Below are 19,731 nucleotides of genomic sequence, written 5' to 3'. Positions count from 1 at the left end.
CCAATAGCCACTGAATTCCAAACCGCCCCCAAAAAGCAAAGCTGACCTACATGCCCCAACTTGTTATCCCCATTGTCGCTATCTGCAGCCGTGGCCATCACTGTTGATAAATTTTCCATTACTATATCTGTAATATAATAATACAATTTTTTTTTCCTTTTGGGATATTATATTCATTTATCTTCAGCCACTTTTTTATTTACCGTAAAATAAAAACCCAAGGAACCATTTGGGTAAGATTCCGTACAGATTAGTTAAACATTAGGAAAAAAGGAAAAAAGTTCTTGTTTGCAAATTGTTTTCGTGGGTTGAGATTGACAGCCAGATCCCCACCAAAAATAAAATCAACATACACCTATCTTACATAAAACCGCTTGATAATATTCACCTTTCTCTTGTTGTACTAATCTTTTTATTTTTTTCAGCTGTAATTGCTAAGATAGAGTCCTATGCTGGGGGACTCACGTATGGTAGAAAGCTCCTCCGATGCCGCGGCAGCGCCTAGAATTCATGAAGGAAGTGAAATTGGGAAGGAGGCCTCAAATTCAGGTGAAGATAAGGGTAGGGTTGATGAAGGTGACCGGAGTTTTGGAGGAAATCGATGGCCTAGGCAAGAGACTTTGACTTTACTGAAGATACGTTCCGATATGGACGCTGTTTTCCGAGACTCAAATCTCAAGGGTCCAATATGGGAAGAGGTTTCCAGGTGAACAGAAATCTTTGTTTATTCGTTTTGTTTTTGCTTCAATGGATTGGAATTTAAGCTATCTTGGTCAGCTGATCATGCATGCAGATCACCCGATTTAGATTCCTCTTCTAACATATGTAGTTCATAGCTAGCTTCATATATACTACTAGTAGTATCATTTTTCTTGGAATCCGGGGAAGTGGAACTTGCTTTCGGTTTTCAGTTTCATGGAATTCAGTGCCTACAAGGGAATTGAATTCAACTTTTCCTGCCAAAACTTTTTTCAAGCATTTAATAAATTTTAAAGTTCCACAGACAAATCCCAGCAGCTGATAGTCGTCATTTTTTTTAGAGACGGTTTGTTTTGGTTTATGTCCATTTTAGTAAAATTCATAAAAGAAAGCTTGTCAGCCTAATAAATGTCTACATATACTTCCAATATGGCTTGTGAGTTACCCAAGTGGCCTTGGTTTGGTTTGGTTTTCTCTTTTTTATTCCTTTTCTTTTCTTTCTTTCTCTCTTTTCTGTCCTGCTTTTTATGTTCTTCTTGTTCTTTTGATGTTTATTAATGTGGCAAAGTGCTTTTAAACTTTATTCTATTGCCGGATTTGAGATAGAGTGTAAACAGAAATGGAGGTGTTTTGCAACTGTTTTTATTAGGAAATTAGCGGAGCTTGGTTATAGTCGAAGTGCCAAGAAATGCAAGGAGAAATTCGAGAATGTTTACAAGTACTACAAGAGAACCAAGGATGGACGAACAGGCAAGGCTGATGGCAAGACTTATCAGTTCTTTGATCAATTAGAAGCCCTTGAAAATCTTCACTCACGACAATCACTATCACCTCCAAAACCTCAAACTCCAACCCCAACATCGGCTGCGATGCCTTGGAGTACAAGTCCTCTTTCTGCCTCCATTAATATCCCTGTCCCGTCAACAACAATAAACCCTACCTATGTACCTCAAACCAATGTCACACCATCCATTAACCCTACCATTTCCACCCAAGCAATTCCTTTACATTCTATAAATCCTTATTCCAATAAGATCCAATCTTCTTTCCATAGCATTTCATCAAATCTTTTCTCCACTTCTAACTCTTCTTCGACCGCATCCGACGACCATTCAGATCAATGGAGCAGAAAAAAGAAGAGGAAATGGAAGGAGTTTTTCAGGAGGCTGACGAAGGAGGTGATTGAGAAACAAGAGGGGTTGCAAAACAAGTTCTTGCAAACCGTAGAGAAATGCGAACAGGAAAGAATGGAACGCGAAGATGCTTGGAGAGTTCAAGAAATGGCACGGATCAACAGAGAACAAGAGAATTTGGTTAAGGAACGATCCACAGCAGCTGCAATGGATGCTGCAGTAATTGCATTGTTGCAAAAGATATCGAGGCAGCAACCAAAGACGGTGCAAGTGCAACCGCTAGAAAATCCTCAACCACCAGCGCCTCCTTTGCAGCAGCTGCAACCCCGTCCGCCAACTCAAGCCTTGAATTTTGAAACCTCGAAAATGACTAATGGAGGGAAAAATGAGGTTTCATCAAGTCCTTCACGATGGCCAAAAGCTGAAGTTCAAGCTCTTATAAAGCTTAGAACTAACATTGACATTAAGTACCAAGAAAATGGACCTAAGCCTCCTCCGTGGGAGGAGATCTCAGCCGCGATGAGAAAGCTTGGATATAATCGGAACGCAAAGAAATGCAAAGAGAAATGGGAAAACATTAATAAATACTTCAAGAAAGTAAAACAAAGCGACAAAAGAAGGTATGAAGATTCCAAGACATGCCCATATTTTCACCAGCTGGATGCTATTTACAAAGAGAAAATCAGCAAAAACGAGATTTCATCACTTAGTTCTTCCGGCCATGGGGTTAAGCCCGACAGTACGATGGTGCCGCTGATGGTACGTCAGGAACAGCAATGGCAGCCTCCACAGCAAGAAATTAGCCAGCAGGCGAAGGCGGCGATGATGGAGGGAGCTGAGAGGGAAAATGTGGATCAGATTCAAGAAGACGAAGAAGAAGATGGGGATAGTGAAGGGGAATATGAAGGGAATGATTTTGAGTTAGTAGCAAAAAAAAAACTGCCCCAATTGGCAGTGGCGAGTGAGCCAACAAAGGGAAGCTTCTAATCAAAGCCGACATCAAGTTAGGCATTGACAAGATGGTTCTAGTATAGTTTTTCTTTTTGGCCAAACTACTGTAGTATTTACTGTGGTTAAAAAAAAAAAAACATATAAACCATGCAGGAAAAAAGTTTGTCATAAAAAACTTGAAGTTTGTCTTTGGCTGAGAAATGAGAAGATCCAATTGGTTTGAAGAGGGAAAAGTAAGTCGGATTCTGATGACTTCAGCAGGAAATAGTGGGGGTGAATTGGATTAACAGCCATGCACATGGGGTGTAGTTAATCGAATACTTTTTTTTTTTTTTTGGCCAGATATGGTTATATGTTTTCTGTCTTCATTATAATTTATTATTTTATTTGCTAAATAAATATATTATATATTAAAAGCATGGGGTATACAGTAAATAAAATAAAAGCGTGTTCTTAGTGGAATAGAATTTCTACATAACAATTTGATTATTTAAAAAAAAAAAAAAAACTCAGTGCTGTATCTTTCTGTCTCTTATAATTGCTGTAAATGTGTAAATGGGAGACATGGCTTTTACTGTTTGTTTTTGAGTGAGTGCACCGAAATAATTTCCATATTTCACCATTATGTTGGGAAATACCACAATACCCACGCGCAGCAACCACACACAAAATAACAAGCTCAAATCAAGAATAAGAACACACAAATATATTTGGTTCGGCCCAACTCAAAATGGCCTACTCCAACTTAATCCACTATCAAATAAATCTTTACAATTGTGAGACTTTTAGAATGAGAAAAGTCTCCTAAAACTCCTTACTCAAAACTTAACCCAAAACCCAATTACACCCTTTAATAGCCTACTCACTTAGCTATTCTCTTGGTGTCTAACTCTCTGGGGTTACTAAACTAAAACCAAAACATCTTATTTATAAGGGTGAAACCCTTTATACCTTTACCAAACTCCCGATGTGGGATACAAGACAAATTCAAACTTACTTAACTTTCGATGTGGGATTCTGAGATTCAAGGCAAATCCCAACAAATCCTCCCTTGACTTGAATCTCCAAACACTTCAACAGTATCTGCAAAGCTAACATGCTTACCTTTCTTCTTTTCTTTCATCACAGGCATCTCAGCAACTGAGCCTCCATCAAACATGTACAAGTGATTGACCCTATTCCCTTGTAGAATCACACTACCATTCTTATACACTTTCAACCAATCATTACTACCATAAAATGTGTACCCCCGAGAAGCTAACTCACCTAAAGCAATCAAATTGTAGTGACAATTTGGTACATACCTTACATGACGAAGTGTCCTAATAACACCATTGTGAGATCTAAGGCGAACACTCCCAATGCCTTGAATCTGCACCTTTTCTTTGTTAGCAACCACAATATCCCCATACTTTTCATTCTCATTCAACTCCACAAAGCAGCTTCTATCATTGCAAACATGAACTGTAGCAGCTGAATCTAAAACCCAACTTTTATCACTTTTCAAAGTCTGGGTCTCATCTACACAAGTTGTCAAAACAACATCATCATCATCAGACACGACAGCAACAGTATCACTCTTTTCTTCATCTGATTTCTTCTCATCATTCGCCCTTTTGAAAGCAGCCATATCCCTTCTCAGCTTCCTGCAGCGCACTTGGATATGTCCCTTCTCACCACAATAATAACATTCTACATCATTGTAATCTCTGTCTCTTGACTTGGATCTCCATCTTGATCCATCAATCCTCTTTTGAGTCCTCCCTCGATCAAAACCCTCTACAGCTAGTGTACTCCCTCCAGGTGATGAGTTCTGAGCTCCCATAAACCTTTCATTCTCACGCAACAGGGCAGTCACATCATCCAACTTCAAAGTAGACCTGTCTACCAACACAGTCTGAATTAAAGGCCTATAAGACTTGGGCAAAGATGATAACAAAATTAAAGCCTTCTCTTCATCTTTTAACTCATCAACAGAAATCGCTAACAATTGAGAAACCAATTTATTAAACTCATTCAGGTGATTATGAAGACTCATACCTTCTTCCATCTTCAGAGAATACAGATCCATCTTCAAACATAATCTATTAGTCAACGACTTCGAAGCATAAATACCTTCAAGCTTATCCCACAAACTCTTCGGAGTACTCTCAGTCAACACATTGTACTTTACTTCTGGAGCTAACGCCAATCTAATAGTACTAACAGCCTTCTTCTGAATCCTATTCCAATTAGCATCAGACATTCCTTCAGGCTTACTACTCTCCAATGCCTGATCCAATCCTTGTTGTACTAACAGATCTTGAATCGTACTTTGCCATAACATAAAATTACTCTTTCCATCAAATAACGGAATCTCAAACTTAGGCATAGACATACCAGACATACCTTCTTCAGACATCTTCAAACACTGCTTCACGATCTCTTGGACCCACGAACCTTAAACCTCGAACCTCGCTCTGATACCACTTGTTGGGAAATACCACAATACCCACGCGCAGCAACCACACACAAAATAACAAGCTCAAATCAAGAATAAGAACACACAAATATATTTGGTTCGGCCCAACTCAAAATGGCCTACTCCAACTTAATCCACTATCAAATAAATCTTTACAATTGTGAGACTTTTAGAATGAGAAAAGTCTCCTAAAACTCCTTACTCAAAACTTAACCCAAAACCCAATTACACCCTTTAATAGCCTACTCACTTAGCTATTCTCTTGGTGTCTAACTCTCTGGGGTTACTAAACTAAAACCAAAACATCTTATTTATAAGGGTGAAACCCTTTATACCTTTACCAAACTCCCGATGTGGGATACAAGACAAATTCAAACTTACTTAACTTTCGATGTGGGATTCTGAGATTCAAGGCAAATCCCAACACATTACAACTATGAGGAAAAAGTAAAGAACATTTGCAAAAATGTATTATAATTAACATTTGAAAGCTATTTATTTTTAGTGTGTGTGATTCTTCAGCCTAGCTTGCTTGCCGTTTCTTTTGAGTGTTTGTACATTAGCATAGAATCCTCCAAATGCAAAATGCTAAATACAAAAAGAGTTAAGTACTTTGACACATGAGACGGGTAAAAACTACTCCATTTAATTTCCATGGAAATTCAATATTGTTTGTCGAAAAAAAAAACATAAACAAAATAACTGCATTAATTTCATATTATGCATATGATAAAATAAAGATTAAATCAAAAAATAAAAAATAAAAACAATATCGGGAATCAAAATGGTAAAAAAAGTGAAAAAAAATCAATGGGATGGATGGAATTTAAATAAAAGATTATGGTGATGTTTTCATGTATGATAAAATAGGGAGTGAAAAGAATTAGAAATTTAACTCAATTGATTTATATAAATTTTTTTTCTAAAAATGATATTTATCAAGTTTGGATTTTAAATTTTAATATTGAAATTTTCTACAACCCCTTATTCTGAGGTTGCGATTTTTTTTTTTTTTTTGCAAAAAAAATAAGTTAGAGTAAAAAAAAAAAAACAATATGGAAAATGTTAAAAGCAATACCCAACTCATAAAAAAGGAGAGGATAAGAAAAAAAACAGACACATGAAGGGACAGAGCCGTAATGTCTTGTTAGGGGATGTCAAAAGAAGTGAATTAGTTAATAGCCTTTCAAAAAGAGAGCCTTCCACAACATGGCTAAACCTAACCCTTTGAAGCCCTAATTATGGTCCTACTAGAGAAATCTTCTATGTGTTCTTCAATAACAATGTATGAGATTATTAATGCAAGCTTTTGGTAGTGATTGATATCACATTTAAGATTATCATGGTAATTTAATTATTATGGTGATAAAATTAATAAGGTGTTATCATATTTGGTATAATATTATAAATTATTATTGATTTTAAATTACTGTATTTGGTATTATATGAAAAACATATCATACAAAATATCCAAAATAATCTTACAATAGGTAAAATATTAAAAATTTATTGAATCAACAATTTATAAAATAGTTAAACATTATTTATAGAAAATTACAAAGTATAAATCAATTTTGAAAAAATAATTTTGAAAAAGTTATTAAATAAATTTGTTATCCTTTTTTAATAATATAAATTTTATAACTAAAACTTTTTTTAGAATAAGTGATTAAACAAATATGTTTTTTTAAAATTTTTAGTGGCCAGTTTCTTCAGGTAATGTTAAGTATATTTTTCTTAAGAGTAAATTAGTTAGAAAATAATATTAAAAATTACTTTTTCATGGTAATAAAACTTTTTTATTCTTTAGGTTGCGAATTAGATCACTTTACAAAATAATAATTTTATCATCTCAGAAATTAAGATCACCGCCAGGTAGGATTTTTAAATTGCTACCAAATAAAATAATGTAATTACTGAATGCAAATTACCATAGTTTTTTAAACGAATCACCCTATACTTAATACTCTCTTTGGTGGATTTTTTGCTAGCCATTATGTTGATTTCTAATACTACTGCTACAGCCACTACCATATATATTTCCATAAAATTCGTCAGTTGTTTCAATATTGTCATAACGATTTTTCGTCCTAAGATTCAATCGCTAGACTTGATGTAAATTACAGCAGTTGTTACCAATTTCTTTTATAGGGATGTAATTGGTTATCCAAAAGATCATCTTTTAATAAAAATTTTAAAATTAATTGAGATTTACTAAAAGATGTTTTGGTCTACAAAATCAAAATCAGATTTGAAAGTGTGGTTGTAAATGAGAAAGGTATTAGTACCCCCACATCTCTTATTCAAAGAATGGTACTAATTAAACATGCGTTATCTTTTTAATTTTGATGATATAGTTTTTTAATATTTAAAATTAATTTTCTAAAAATTTATTTATGAAAAATATTTTTATTTTGTGAAATTATTATTATTATTTTCACATCCTATAAATTCTCCAACTTTAACGAAATCTATCGAAAATATTTTTATTAGGAAAATTTTTAGAAAATTGGCCATTCACAAAATTTCTAAAATTTCGTCATAAGATATTTTTTATTCACGAATGTCATATGTGATTTACACATTTAAAAATCAACTAAAAATAATTTATTTGTTATTATTTGTTATTATTATTATTATTTTTTAAAAATTGATTTTAGGATTATTTCAACTCTTTAGTGAAATAAAAAAAAACATTTCTCTTGGTAATAATTAAGAAAAATAAGATTCTTCCATTTTTTCTTAAAATTTTTACTCAAGAAATTTAATCGAATTAAATGTTTAATTGATTTTTTTATTTTTTATGTTTATTATTATTCATCATTATTATTTTTATTATCTTTTTAATTATTTAAATAAACCTTTATTTAGTAAAAATAATTTTTAGATTATCCCAACTCTTTGGTGAAATTCAAAAAATATTTCTATTTGCAATAATTAAAAAAAAAACTAAACTTTTTCAATTTTTTTTAAAAATTACATTTTAAAATATTTATCCAAATAATCAATTACTTTTAGTTTATTCATTTGTTACCATTTCTATTGTTTTAGCAAAAATAATTTCTTAAATTATTCCAACACTTTAACAAAATTCAATAAATATTTTTACTTGTAAAATTAAGGAAAATAGAACTATTTCCATTTTCTTTGATAATTATTTTTTTTGGAATTTAATCGTTTTTTATTTTTATTTTATTTTAAGTAAAAATTACTATTTGTTTTGACTTTATATTTCTATTATTAATTATTTCATTAGAAAAGAAATAATCATTTATGTATTTTTTTAATTTTAAAATAACTAAATAAAAATAAAATGATAAAATAAAATCAAAACAAATAAATCAAAATATAAAAGAAAAAGAAAAAGAAAATCTTACATTCGGGTCGGGTCAGAGCGTGGGTTGAAGTGCAGGTTTGTGGGTCGATTAACGAATCTTTGAAGGCCAAAATGGTGTTATTTTGATTGGCCTATATAAGGCATAAATCTTTTTTTTTTCTATTTTCCCTCTTTCTCTTACCCAAGCCCTATCTTTCTAAAATTTTCCTTTATTCACTAGCCGCCATGTAACACTAGTTTTTAGCCAGTTGTTGTAGTGCCGTTGTCAAAAACTTCAACCGATACTAGAAAATTCAATAATTTTCCAAAATCTAGTCAAATTTTTAGATTTCGATGGTTGAAAAATTCAACTGATTGAAGAAAAATTCAAAATTTTTTAAATTCTGGCAACCCCAAAAATTTTCAAAAAAATCCTAAAAAATCACAAAATAATCTTTTCTACTTTTTATGAAAAATTTCTAAACAACTTAGATCACAAATTTTGTTCTCGGCTTGATTTTTCTTTTTTTTTTTTTATGGATTTTGAAAATTTTTTTTGCTAATTCCCCTGAAAAGGGTATGGATATTTTTTTTTGTTGCCTTTATGTGCATTTTTTTGGTAGGTTGAATGGTAGTGTGGAATTTTGCTTCAAAATTTTGTGTTTGTGAACTGTTTTTCTTTATTCAAAACCATTTTCTCTTTCTTTATTTGGTTATCTATGAATTGGCTCTATTTATAGAGCTAATTCGAAAACTAGATCCTAGATTTTTTGGGAATGCTTTTGGACTTTTGGGGCCTGCTATGGGTTCTAAAGTCAAGAGCCTAGTAGGGACTAAATTTCGGTGCAAATAATGCATAGAAAATTTTGACAAAAAAGCTTTTCTAGCAACTTGATTTCAGTTGCCAAAGCTGAAATTTTTTTGATATTTTTTTCTCTCTTTTTTGATTTTTTTCTTTATTTTATAATGATTAATCAATAAAAATATATATAATAATTAAATCAAATAAACATGATTAAAATGCCTAAATCAGTTTAAATTGGATACATCAAAATCTCGAATGTAATCCAGATGCATTTCAATAGATTTGGACAAAATTAGGTATATATAGCTACTCCTTTTTGTATATTACTTAGAATCAATAATAGGGCAAAGATAAAAGATAACAATTTTATTCAAAAAGCTTAATTTCAACATTTCAATAACACATTATTTTTTGCTTATTATTTTAAAAAATAATTTCTTGAATTATCCCTACACTTAGGAGAAATTTAGAAATATTCTTTTACCTATAAAAATTAAGGAAAAATAGGACTCTTTCAATTTTTTAAATAATTATTCTCTAGGATTTTATTATTTTTATTAAATTTTACTAAACCTAATTAGTGGCAATTAAACTTTAAAAGCTCCTCTAATCAGTGGCTATGAAATTTTGAAAAACTCTTTTAACCAGAGGCTACGGTATTTTAAGGAACTCTTTTAACCGGAGGCTATGACATTTTAAAATAAAACTCCTCTAACTAGAGGTTATAATACTTTTTAAATAATAAAAACCTTCTTTAACCAGAGGCTATGACACTTTAAAGGAATATTCTGAAAACTCTTATAGATTATGCATTTGGTCTCATAAATCATACTTAATTTTGAAAGAGTCCTCCAACCAAATGATCTTAAATTAAAAAAAAAAAAAACTCCTCTAACTAGAGCCTATGATACTTAAAAAACTTATATCAAAATACTCCTTTAAACAAAGTCTTGCAAAAGAAAAGTGCAAATCTAAAAATGACATAACTTGGACTAAACCGTAAGGTGATAAAATAACCTGAATTGAACTAAACCAAAGTTGATGAAATGATATGACCTGGACTAAATCGAAGTCAATGAAATGACTTAGACTAAACTAATGTTAATGAAATGATCAGAATTAAACCATAAGTTGATGTAATGATAGGGATTGAACCTCAAGTCAAAAAATAAAATGACTTGACTGAACTGAGATCAATGAAATAACTGGGACTAAACCGTAAGTCAATGAAATGATAGGGATTGAACCTTAAGTTAGAAAATTAGATAACATGGTCTAAATTGAGGTCTATGAAATGATCGAGATTGAACCATAAGTCAAAAAATTAAATGACCAAGACTGAATCGAGGTCGATAATATGACTGAGATTAAACTACAAGTTAAAAAATTAAATGACCTAGACTGAACTAAGGTCGAAAATGACATAGATTGAATCAAGGTTGAAAATGAAGTAATCGAGATTGAACCACAAGTGAGAAAATGAAGTGATTGAGACTAAATTACAAGTCAAATGATAAAATGACTGGGACTGAACCGCAAGTCAAATGAAGGGATCAGGATTGAACCACAATCTAAAAATGATTTAACTTGGACTAAATTGATGTTTGAAAATTAAAAATTGGGATTGAACCATAGTCTAACAATGATTTGACTTGGACTGAACTGATGTCTAAAAATTAAATGGCATGGACTAAGCCAAAATTTGAAAATTAAATGGATCTGGACTGAACCAAGGTCGAAAGTAGCCTTAGATTGAACCAAGATTGAATGAAGTCTTATGAATCTTGCTTAGGGATTTCACAAATCTTACTCTTTGTTTGAGATATGCCTCTCTAAACATAGGTAAATATCTTTGGGACAACTCTTTTCTTGGGTTGCTTTACTCATCCAAAACTTGAAATCTTATCTATGAAAAAAATCTTTTCAACCTAGAATGGAAATCTCATTTCGTCTTTGAAAAAAATGTCTTCTTCAACCAAGAATTGACAAGTTCAAAATTTTTTTTCTAAAAAAATTTCAGTTTTTTGTTAATTTTAATTTCCAAATTCAAAGTCTATTATTCTAGATTGCAATGTATGTAACAAATACCATGAATGCCATGCATAAAATGCAATGTTATGAATGCAATATCTTGAATGAATTTTTAATTATAGCAAATAAAGTTTTCAAGACTCTTTTCCACTTCTTCATTTTCTTCTCTTTTCCTTTTTACCTTCCAATCGTTCTTTCTTCCTCTAAGCAATCATGACTTCAGAACTGGTTATCTTCACTTGTCTCATCAATTGTTTTATTAACCAAAATGACCATTTGTCAATTCCATCATTTAAACCCCAAATTTAAAGTTCTCTAGGATGTCTTTCCACATTTGGAGTTTCTTTTATCATTTCCTCACCATTTCCATTTTGATCATATCACTATTGAGTTCAGTGTCGAAGTAATATAGCAATATTTTATATGGCTCATCTTTTATTTATCATCATTGTTATTCATGACAAATGTAATTCCATTACATATCTCTTCAATTCATTATAGGAAGACAAAGATGATAAAGCAAATTAAAAAGATGAAATATTCAATTAAAGAATAAGAATACGTCTAGTGAATAACAAATGGGCAGATGAACAATTTCAATACACATTGTTGGATAGGTATTGGCATGGTACAAGAATATCTAAATAATGAATATTCAAATAAATTTTCAACACTAATTCAGAATTCTTTCTTAAAAAGTCATCTTATCATTGCTTTTAATCCCTTTTAGCTCATCAAACCAAACCATGCCATTATCTCGTGGCTTTTCAAGTGATATGGGATTTTTTTTACTAGATTACCTTTTTATGTTTTCAACCAAAATATCATTTTTTACTTAAATTACCTTTTGGGTTTTCAATTTAGGTATTCTTTTTTTTTATTTTTAATCTTTTTTCCATCTTTTTTTTTATTTTTTCCTCTTTTCACCTCTTTTTTTTTTCTTTTTCCCTCTTTTTTTACCCACTATAAACACTATAGTGGGTTCTAAATCAATCTTCAAAAGAGATTGTGATCTTATTATCACAAGCATGCTTTAGTTAAATATATGATTCTTCAATCCAAGCATTCATATTTGATCAAAATAGGCTTTTAAAACATGTAATGAATGTTACAATGAAAGGTTTTTTGGTTTTTTAGATTGGATAGACTAGGTTCAAAACATGTGTTTGAAAGGTTATAAACCAAAAGATCATTCCTCGTCATCTAGAGCATTTAGCATTTTTCCCTTTCTCTTTATCTCTTTTCCTTGCAAATTTCACTTTTTTTTTCTTTTTTTTTAATAAAAATTTCCATGTTTTTTCTTTTGAAAAGGGATTTACACATAAAAGGGCTTTTCTTTTTGCCCTTAAAATCATTTACAACCTTTATCTTATCTTTTTTTAAACAAATCTCTTTTCTAAACTTTGTCCCCCCAATGCAGATGGTGATATTTTGAAGGCCCATTTTTAAAAAAAATTATAATGGTTCAAAATGGATAATAAATGGATGATTTTACATTTTATGGGAAAGGTAACAGAAAGATGGTCATTTCTCATTCAAATATGGGTACTTTTTTTTTAAAAAAAAATTTATTGAATAAAAGCAAGCTCATGGATAAATCATTATAAAAGAGCTTTTGTTTATAAAACATCTCTACTTTTACCGTTTGAGTTCACTTATATAAACCCGTCTTATTTTAACTTATATAATCTCAATAGGTCAAAGGTTTCAGTCATCAATCTCACTGTGAATAAAGTTTTCAAAATTAAATGTCAAATTTTATCATGATTGTTTGAATATTTATTACTTGGAATATAGGAATGGGTGAAATATGAAAGGATATTCAAAAATTAAGATGAAAAGAAGAATATGTAATGAAATGCACTCGTCATTTTATTGAAATGAAAAACAAACAGAAGATCAACACAAAAAAGATTTCCCTAATATTTATTACTTCTTAGAAACTCCAAAAGCAATAAACAATTACCATAAAAGCCCTTTTAGAATTATGCCAATGCATAATCAGGAAACAACATCTGATCATTCATTATTCCCAAAATTAATCAGGCCAACATTGAGGATACATTATACCTTATGCTTTAGAGCAATACAATTTTATGGTGAGTGGCCTGCAATCCCATAATGACAGTCACAATGTGCATTAACATCATACCATTTTAGGTAAGGTAGTTTTATGGGTTCCCTCATAAGGACAGGAGCTAATAGATTATTCTCCACCAATTTTAAGAATAAATCTGTGTATATCATTTGGATAGGGTCAAAAGAGGCTTTCCCTTTTTTGTTTTATGATTTTCTTGAATTACTTGCTTGGTTGTTAGCCCTTATAATTGGTCTTACAATGGGCATAGTGCTAGGGTTAGGTATATGAATAGGTATTTAGGGTTGAAGTGTTGGCTAAAAAATAAATGTTGATGTTGGTTGATAGAGATAATGGGTTGATGCCACATGGGCTTCATACATTAGGTAATGATAGAGTGGGGTGAAGTTTTCAAGTTGTTGCCTCTCGTGGCTTACAACTTGAGCTACATTTTCATCATTCTTTTTTGTATCAATAGTCTCTCTTTTTTTAAACTTGCTATTCTTGATAGCATTTTCTATTTATCTCTTCGATAAGCACCATATTAACAAATTTTTTTGTGATATGACCAATAAGATTATCATAGCATGGGGTTTGAAGTGTGTTGACAAATAGAATAGTTGTTTCCTTCTCGAACAATGGTGGTTGAATTTGGGCTACGATATCTCTACATCTATAGGTTTATTCCTTGAATATTTCATTAGACTTCTTCTCCATGTTTTGCAATGACAATCTATCTAGAGCCATATCTATTACATGCTTGTATTTATGAAATAAAAGCTTGGGTAAGATCTTTCCAAGAATGGATTTTACTTTAGTCCAATTGCACATACCATTTTGTGTAGATCTAGTCAGACTATCTTGGAAGCAATGTATCAAGAGTTTATCATTGTCCATATGTCCAACCATTTTTCGAACAAAACATGGTGATCTGTGCCATAGGCTATTTGGTTCCATCATTTTTTTCAAATTTAGGCATTTTAAATTTTGGTGGCTTTATCAAATTTGAAACTAAACTAAGTTTACTTACGCTGATGGTGCTGAAAAAATTTACACCTTCAGTAACTCGTAACCTTTCTTCCAAGAGATCAAATTTCTATTGTGCCTTCATACTTTTGAAATGTAAAGGCATGCATTTTTTCAATTTCTTTTATTCTCTAGGATCATCTAAATATAGGACCTTGATAAGATTGATATGACTTACCTTAATTTTTAGCCTAACATGTTCTTGACTTCGTTGTTGAACCATAAATTGGGGTAAATTAAGCTAAGTGCATGGCTGCTTTTCAGGCTATATCATTTAAGGATATGCTGGATGATAAGCTTGAACATAGGGTGGGGTGAACCCTGATGGATATAATAAATCTTCCCTGTCACTAGTGTTTTCTTAAGGTTAAGGTTTTTTCTCGATGATTAGTTCATCAACTGCCCCATTTCCTTTGGTCTTATCACTTATCATATCCATCATCACTGCCATTTCTTTTCAAGTCTCTTTTTGGGAATTAGTCATTTATTCTATTATTTCTTATTGAAACCTAATCATCTACTCTTGCATCTCAACTAAGTTCTTTTTATCATTTTCATTCTAGATGCTTGCTTATTTTTTATGATTCTAACTTATGAATAAGTATTGTAGTAATGATGAGAGAGTTGTTCCATGTTTCCTGATGGCTTGGCTAGCCCTACACAAAATAAGTTAAGGGAAATTCTTGAGAGCTTTTTATTTTGAGGCTTCATTCATTTTATTTATTTGCCAAAATCCCATGATGTATTTTTTCATCTAAATTTTAACATATAATGGGACACATATGATGCATGAATGTGTAAGTGCAAATGATGCTTATAATGATGCATGATCATGAAATAAAATAGGGACAAGACAAGTTAGTGTTAGCAATCGAATTAAAATAAATGTTCCTTCATGTGTCCTAATTTAGGGTGCAATCTACAAAAATAGTATGACTATAAGGTTGTTTTCTTAAAGTTTACTATATGCAGGGTTTGGAGTTTAACAAAAACTAAAATGTTTCATAATTGATTCTTACTGTCATTTATTCTGAACTAGTAAAGCCCCCAATCTTCACCCATTATAGGCTACCAATGGAAAGGGTTCAACTTGAGTAGAAGTATTTTATTAGCCTAAGTGAAGGCATCATAACCTCATAAAAGCATAGGTACTCTACTCTTTTCTACAGGGAAAAATTTAAAAGCTTGGGTATAGAGCTCGTGCATGAATGCAAATGTGTACGTGTGTGCATTAATAAAATCCACAAACTAGACATTCCACAATTTTGACAACAATATAAAACAAATAAATGAAATAACATAATGAACCATAAAAATAAAAAAAAATAAAACTACCAATTTTTCTTTTTTTTTAATTTTTAAAAATAAGAGAATTAAAATTAAATATCGAAAAGATCATAAAATCAAAGTTTGGATAACACATGTTTAATTTTGGCTTGACTCTTGAAATGTCTCTAGTGGAGTCACCAATCTATCATAATGATTTTTCGTCCAAGAGACTCAATCACTAGACTTGATGAAAGTTACAAGAGTTACCACTAATCTTTTTTTGTAGGGGTGTGATTGGCCACCCAAAAGATCATCTTTTAATAAAAATCTTAAAATTAATTAAGATTTACTAAAAGATATTTTAGTCTATGAAATCAAGATCAGATTTGAAAGTGCAGTTATGAGTGAGGACTGCACCTTTACATCGTCGGTTCGAAGAACAATACTAATTAAACATATATTATCCTTTTAATTTTGATGATATAGTTTTTTAATGTTTAAAATTAATTCCCTAAAAAATTATTTATGAAAAGCATTTTTTATTTTGTGAAATTATTATTATTTTTGCATCTTATAAATTCTCTAACATTCTGGCAGAATTTATAAAAAATATATTCATTAAAAGTTTTTTTTGAAAATTAACCATTCATAAAATTTGCAAAATTTTGTCATAAGATATTTTTTATTAGTGAATGATATATGATTTACACAATAAAAAATCAATTAAAAATATTTTATTTGTTATTATTATGGTTTTTATAAAACTAATTTTAGAATTATTCTAACTTTTTGGCGAAATCCAAAAGAACATTTCTCTTGGTAATAATTAAGAAAAATAATACTTTTGCAAATTTTCTAAATTCATACTCAAGCGATTTAATCAAATTTAATGTTTAATTGAATTTTTTATATATTATTATTATTATTCATCATTAATATTTTTATTATCTTTCTAATTATTTAAATAAACCTTTATTTAGTAAAAATAATTTTTAGATTATCCCAACTCTTTGGTAAAATTCAAAAAATATTTCTACTTGCAATAAGTGAAAAAAATGAACTTTTTTAATTTTCTATAAAAATGACATTTTACAAGATTTATTCAAATAATCGATTACTTTTACTTTATTTATATGTTACCATTTCTATTGTTTAGAAAAAATAATTTCTTGAATTATCCCAACCATTTAGCAAAATTCAAGAAATTTTTTTACTTGTAAAATTAAGGAAAATAAAAGTCTTTCCATTTCCCTTGATTATTTTTTAAATTTAATCATTTTTGTTTTTGTTTTTTTTTTTTTTTTAGTAAAAATTACTAATTATTTTGACTTTATATTTCTATCATTACTTATTTCTTTAGAAAAGAAATAATCATTTGTGTATATTTTTGTAATTTTAAAATAACTAAGTAAAAATAAAATGATAAAATAAAATCAAAACAAAAAAAATCAAAACATAAAACAAATATAAATGGAAAAAAGAAATCTTACATTTAGGTCGGGTCAGAACACAGGTTTGTGGGTCGATCTAGGGATTTTTAAACGCCAAAATGATGTTGTTTTGATTGGCCTATTTAAAGCCCAAATCTTTTTATTTTTATTTTTGTTTTCTCAAATTCTCTCTTCCTTAGAGCATTTCTCTAAATTTTTCCTTCATTCACTGGCCACCATGTGACACTAGTTTCTAGTCGATTGTCGTTGTGATGTGGTCAAAACTTCAACAGACATCGAAAAATTCAATGATTTTTCAAATTTTAGTGATCGAAAAAATTTAATTGATTGCTAAAAACTTCAAAGTTTTTCAGATTATGACGGCCTCAAAAGTTTTCAAAAAAATCTTAAAAAATCACAGGATAAGCCTTTCTACCTCCTTAATGCTTTTACCAAACTAGCTTTTCAAGAAAAATTTCTAAATGGCTTAGATCACAAATTTTGTTCTCAGCTTGATTTTTTTATTGATGGATTTTAAAAATTTTTTGTTGATTCCTCTAAATGAGGGTGTGGATGATTTTGCTATTTTTGTTTTGCTACCTTTGTGTGGTTTTTTTGGTAGCCCGAATGGTAATGGAGAATTGTGCTTCAAAATTATGTGTGTGAATTGTTTCTCTCTATTAAAAGTAGTTTTCTCTCTCTTTCTCTATTTGTTTGGTTATTTGTGAATTAGCTCTATTTATAGAGCCAATTTGGAAACTAGAGCTCAGATTTTCTGGGATTGTTTATGGACTTTTTAAGGGTTGTTATGGGTTCTAAAGTCAAGGGGTTGGTAGGAAATAAATTTTACTGCAACTAATGCATAAAAAATTTAAAGGAAAAAGCTTTCTAGCAACTTGATTTTAGCTACCAGAGTTGAAAATTTTGACATTTCTCTCTTTTTTGTTTTATTTTTTAATGATTAATCAATAAAAATATATATAATATTAAATCTAGTAAACATGATTAAAATGTCCAAATCAGTTTAAATTGGATATATCAAAATCATAAGATCCATTTTGATTAATCAAACAAAATTATGTGTCTACAAATATCATTTAATCAAAAAGTTGAAACATTTGGTTATGCACTTATGCTATATATATATATATATAAATTGTCAGAGGCATTTTTAAATCCAAAGGGCAAAATGATCTTTTCCCTTATTAGAGACAGTTAATAGATAGCCAAGGATATTTTCGAGTTTTGGTTTGAATTGAAGTGTCTAGCTGACCTGAATTCATAAGGCCACATTAGCTCGACCACCTCATTAGCCTATCCTCTAGGCCCTCATAAGTGCTGACTTGTCATTCCTAAGTTGGGTGGTTAACATCCAACTCAGCTCGACCTACCAAGCCATCCCTGACCCTAGGGCTAACCTTCGATAGCCAAGCCTGCCCAAAACCCCCACCTTATAGATATAAATAACACATTTCAAGTACCATTTAATCCATCTTGTTTTCTTATACTTCCTTATAATCTCTTTCTTATTTTCTTCTTTGATCGATCTTTGACTTAAGCATCATAGTACAAATGCTGGAAGCACTTTTTACTTTTATCTTCAATAGCTTTCTTTCTTTTTCATCTATTTTTAGGGTTTTACCCTTAAGGGAATAGCTCGGCACCAACATTTGGTGGATCAGGTAAGGGATTTTTCATTTAGCCAAGCTAGAAACACCATGTTATAAAAAAAGAGAGCTATTGAGGAAGGAAAACCAGTTGTAATAGCTAGAATAGAAACCCAAGTTAGTCAACTTGCAAATTGACTAACTCTAGTAGGTCTCACAATGGAATAGTTCTTGTCCTTAAACTAGTAACCACAGTCCCTTAAAGATATGATCCAAAATCTCACCCCATCATAAACATCTAAATAACCTAATCTAATCACTCTGGGAAACCCTCATGAAAAAAAGCTACGTATGTATGATGACACTGCAACATCCTCAGCTTAAAGAGACGAGGAAGAGGCTACATGCTTAACGAACTACCATATCTACACTTTGACATAAACCACCACCCAAAAGTCCAAATGGATCATCCTAGAACCCCAACCAAACCAAAATTTAGAAGCTTAGATGTAAGCCATGAAAAAAGAATTGAAAGAAAAGGCTTTTTCATTTGATGACGAGCTGAAAGTTCTAGAGACCCTGCCCTTCATAGAGGAGATAGATCAGACCATGCCTCCAAAAGGGGTGCAAGATGTCAACCTTAGAAACATATGATGGTATAACTAACCCTTTTAATCATTTAAAGCTTTACCGAACTAATAAGATGATATAGAAAGTCGATGAAGCTTTGATGTGTAAAGGATTGGCCACCATGCTTAAAGGGGTAGCTCAGCCTTAGTATTGCAGCTTAGAACTGAGGTTCATAACTACATTTAAATAGCTTAGCCATTCCATCCTATCCAGATTCAGTAGTAACCAATGAACAAAGAAGACTACATTAAGTTTGATGTTGATATACTAAGATAGAAATGAGTTTTTAAAAGACT

General features: G+C 30.8%; 1 pseudogene across 1 annotated transcript; it reads left to right on the top strand.

The window, feature by feature from the left end:
• The first annotated feature begins 310 nt into the window (after positions 1-310).
• LOC111302017 (trihelix transcription factor GT-2-like) lies at positions 311-3,007 on the top strand (annotated as a pseudogene). Its single transcript, XR_016340932.1, has 2 exons — positions 311-706; positions 1,349-3,007. The product of XR_016340932.1 is annotated as a trihelix transcription factor GT-2-like (transcript).
• The last annotated feature ends 16,724 nt before the right edge of the window (positions 3,008-19,731 follow it).

This window comes from Durio zibethinus, chromosome 3 (genome assembly GCF_047325235.1).
Source record: "Durio zibethinus cultivar Kanyao isolate XHJ-2024 chromosome 3, ASM4732523v1, whole genome shotgun sequence".
In the NCBI taxonomy this organism is placed as follows: Eukaryota; Viridiplantae; Streptophyta; class Magnoliopsida; order Malvales; family Malvaceae; genus Durio; species Durio zibethinus.
Note: the sequence above shows the minus strand (reverse complement) of the source record. Positions and strands in the feature narration are given on the sequence as shown.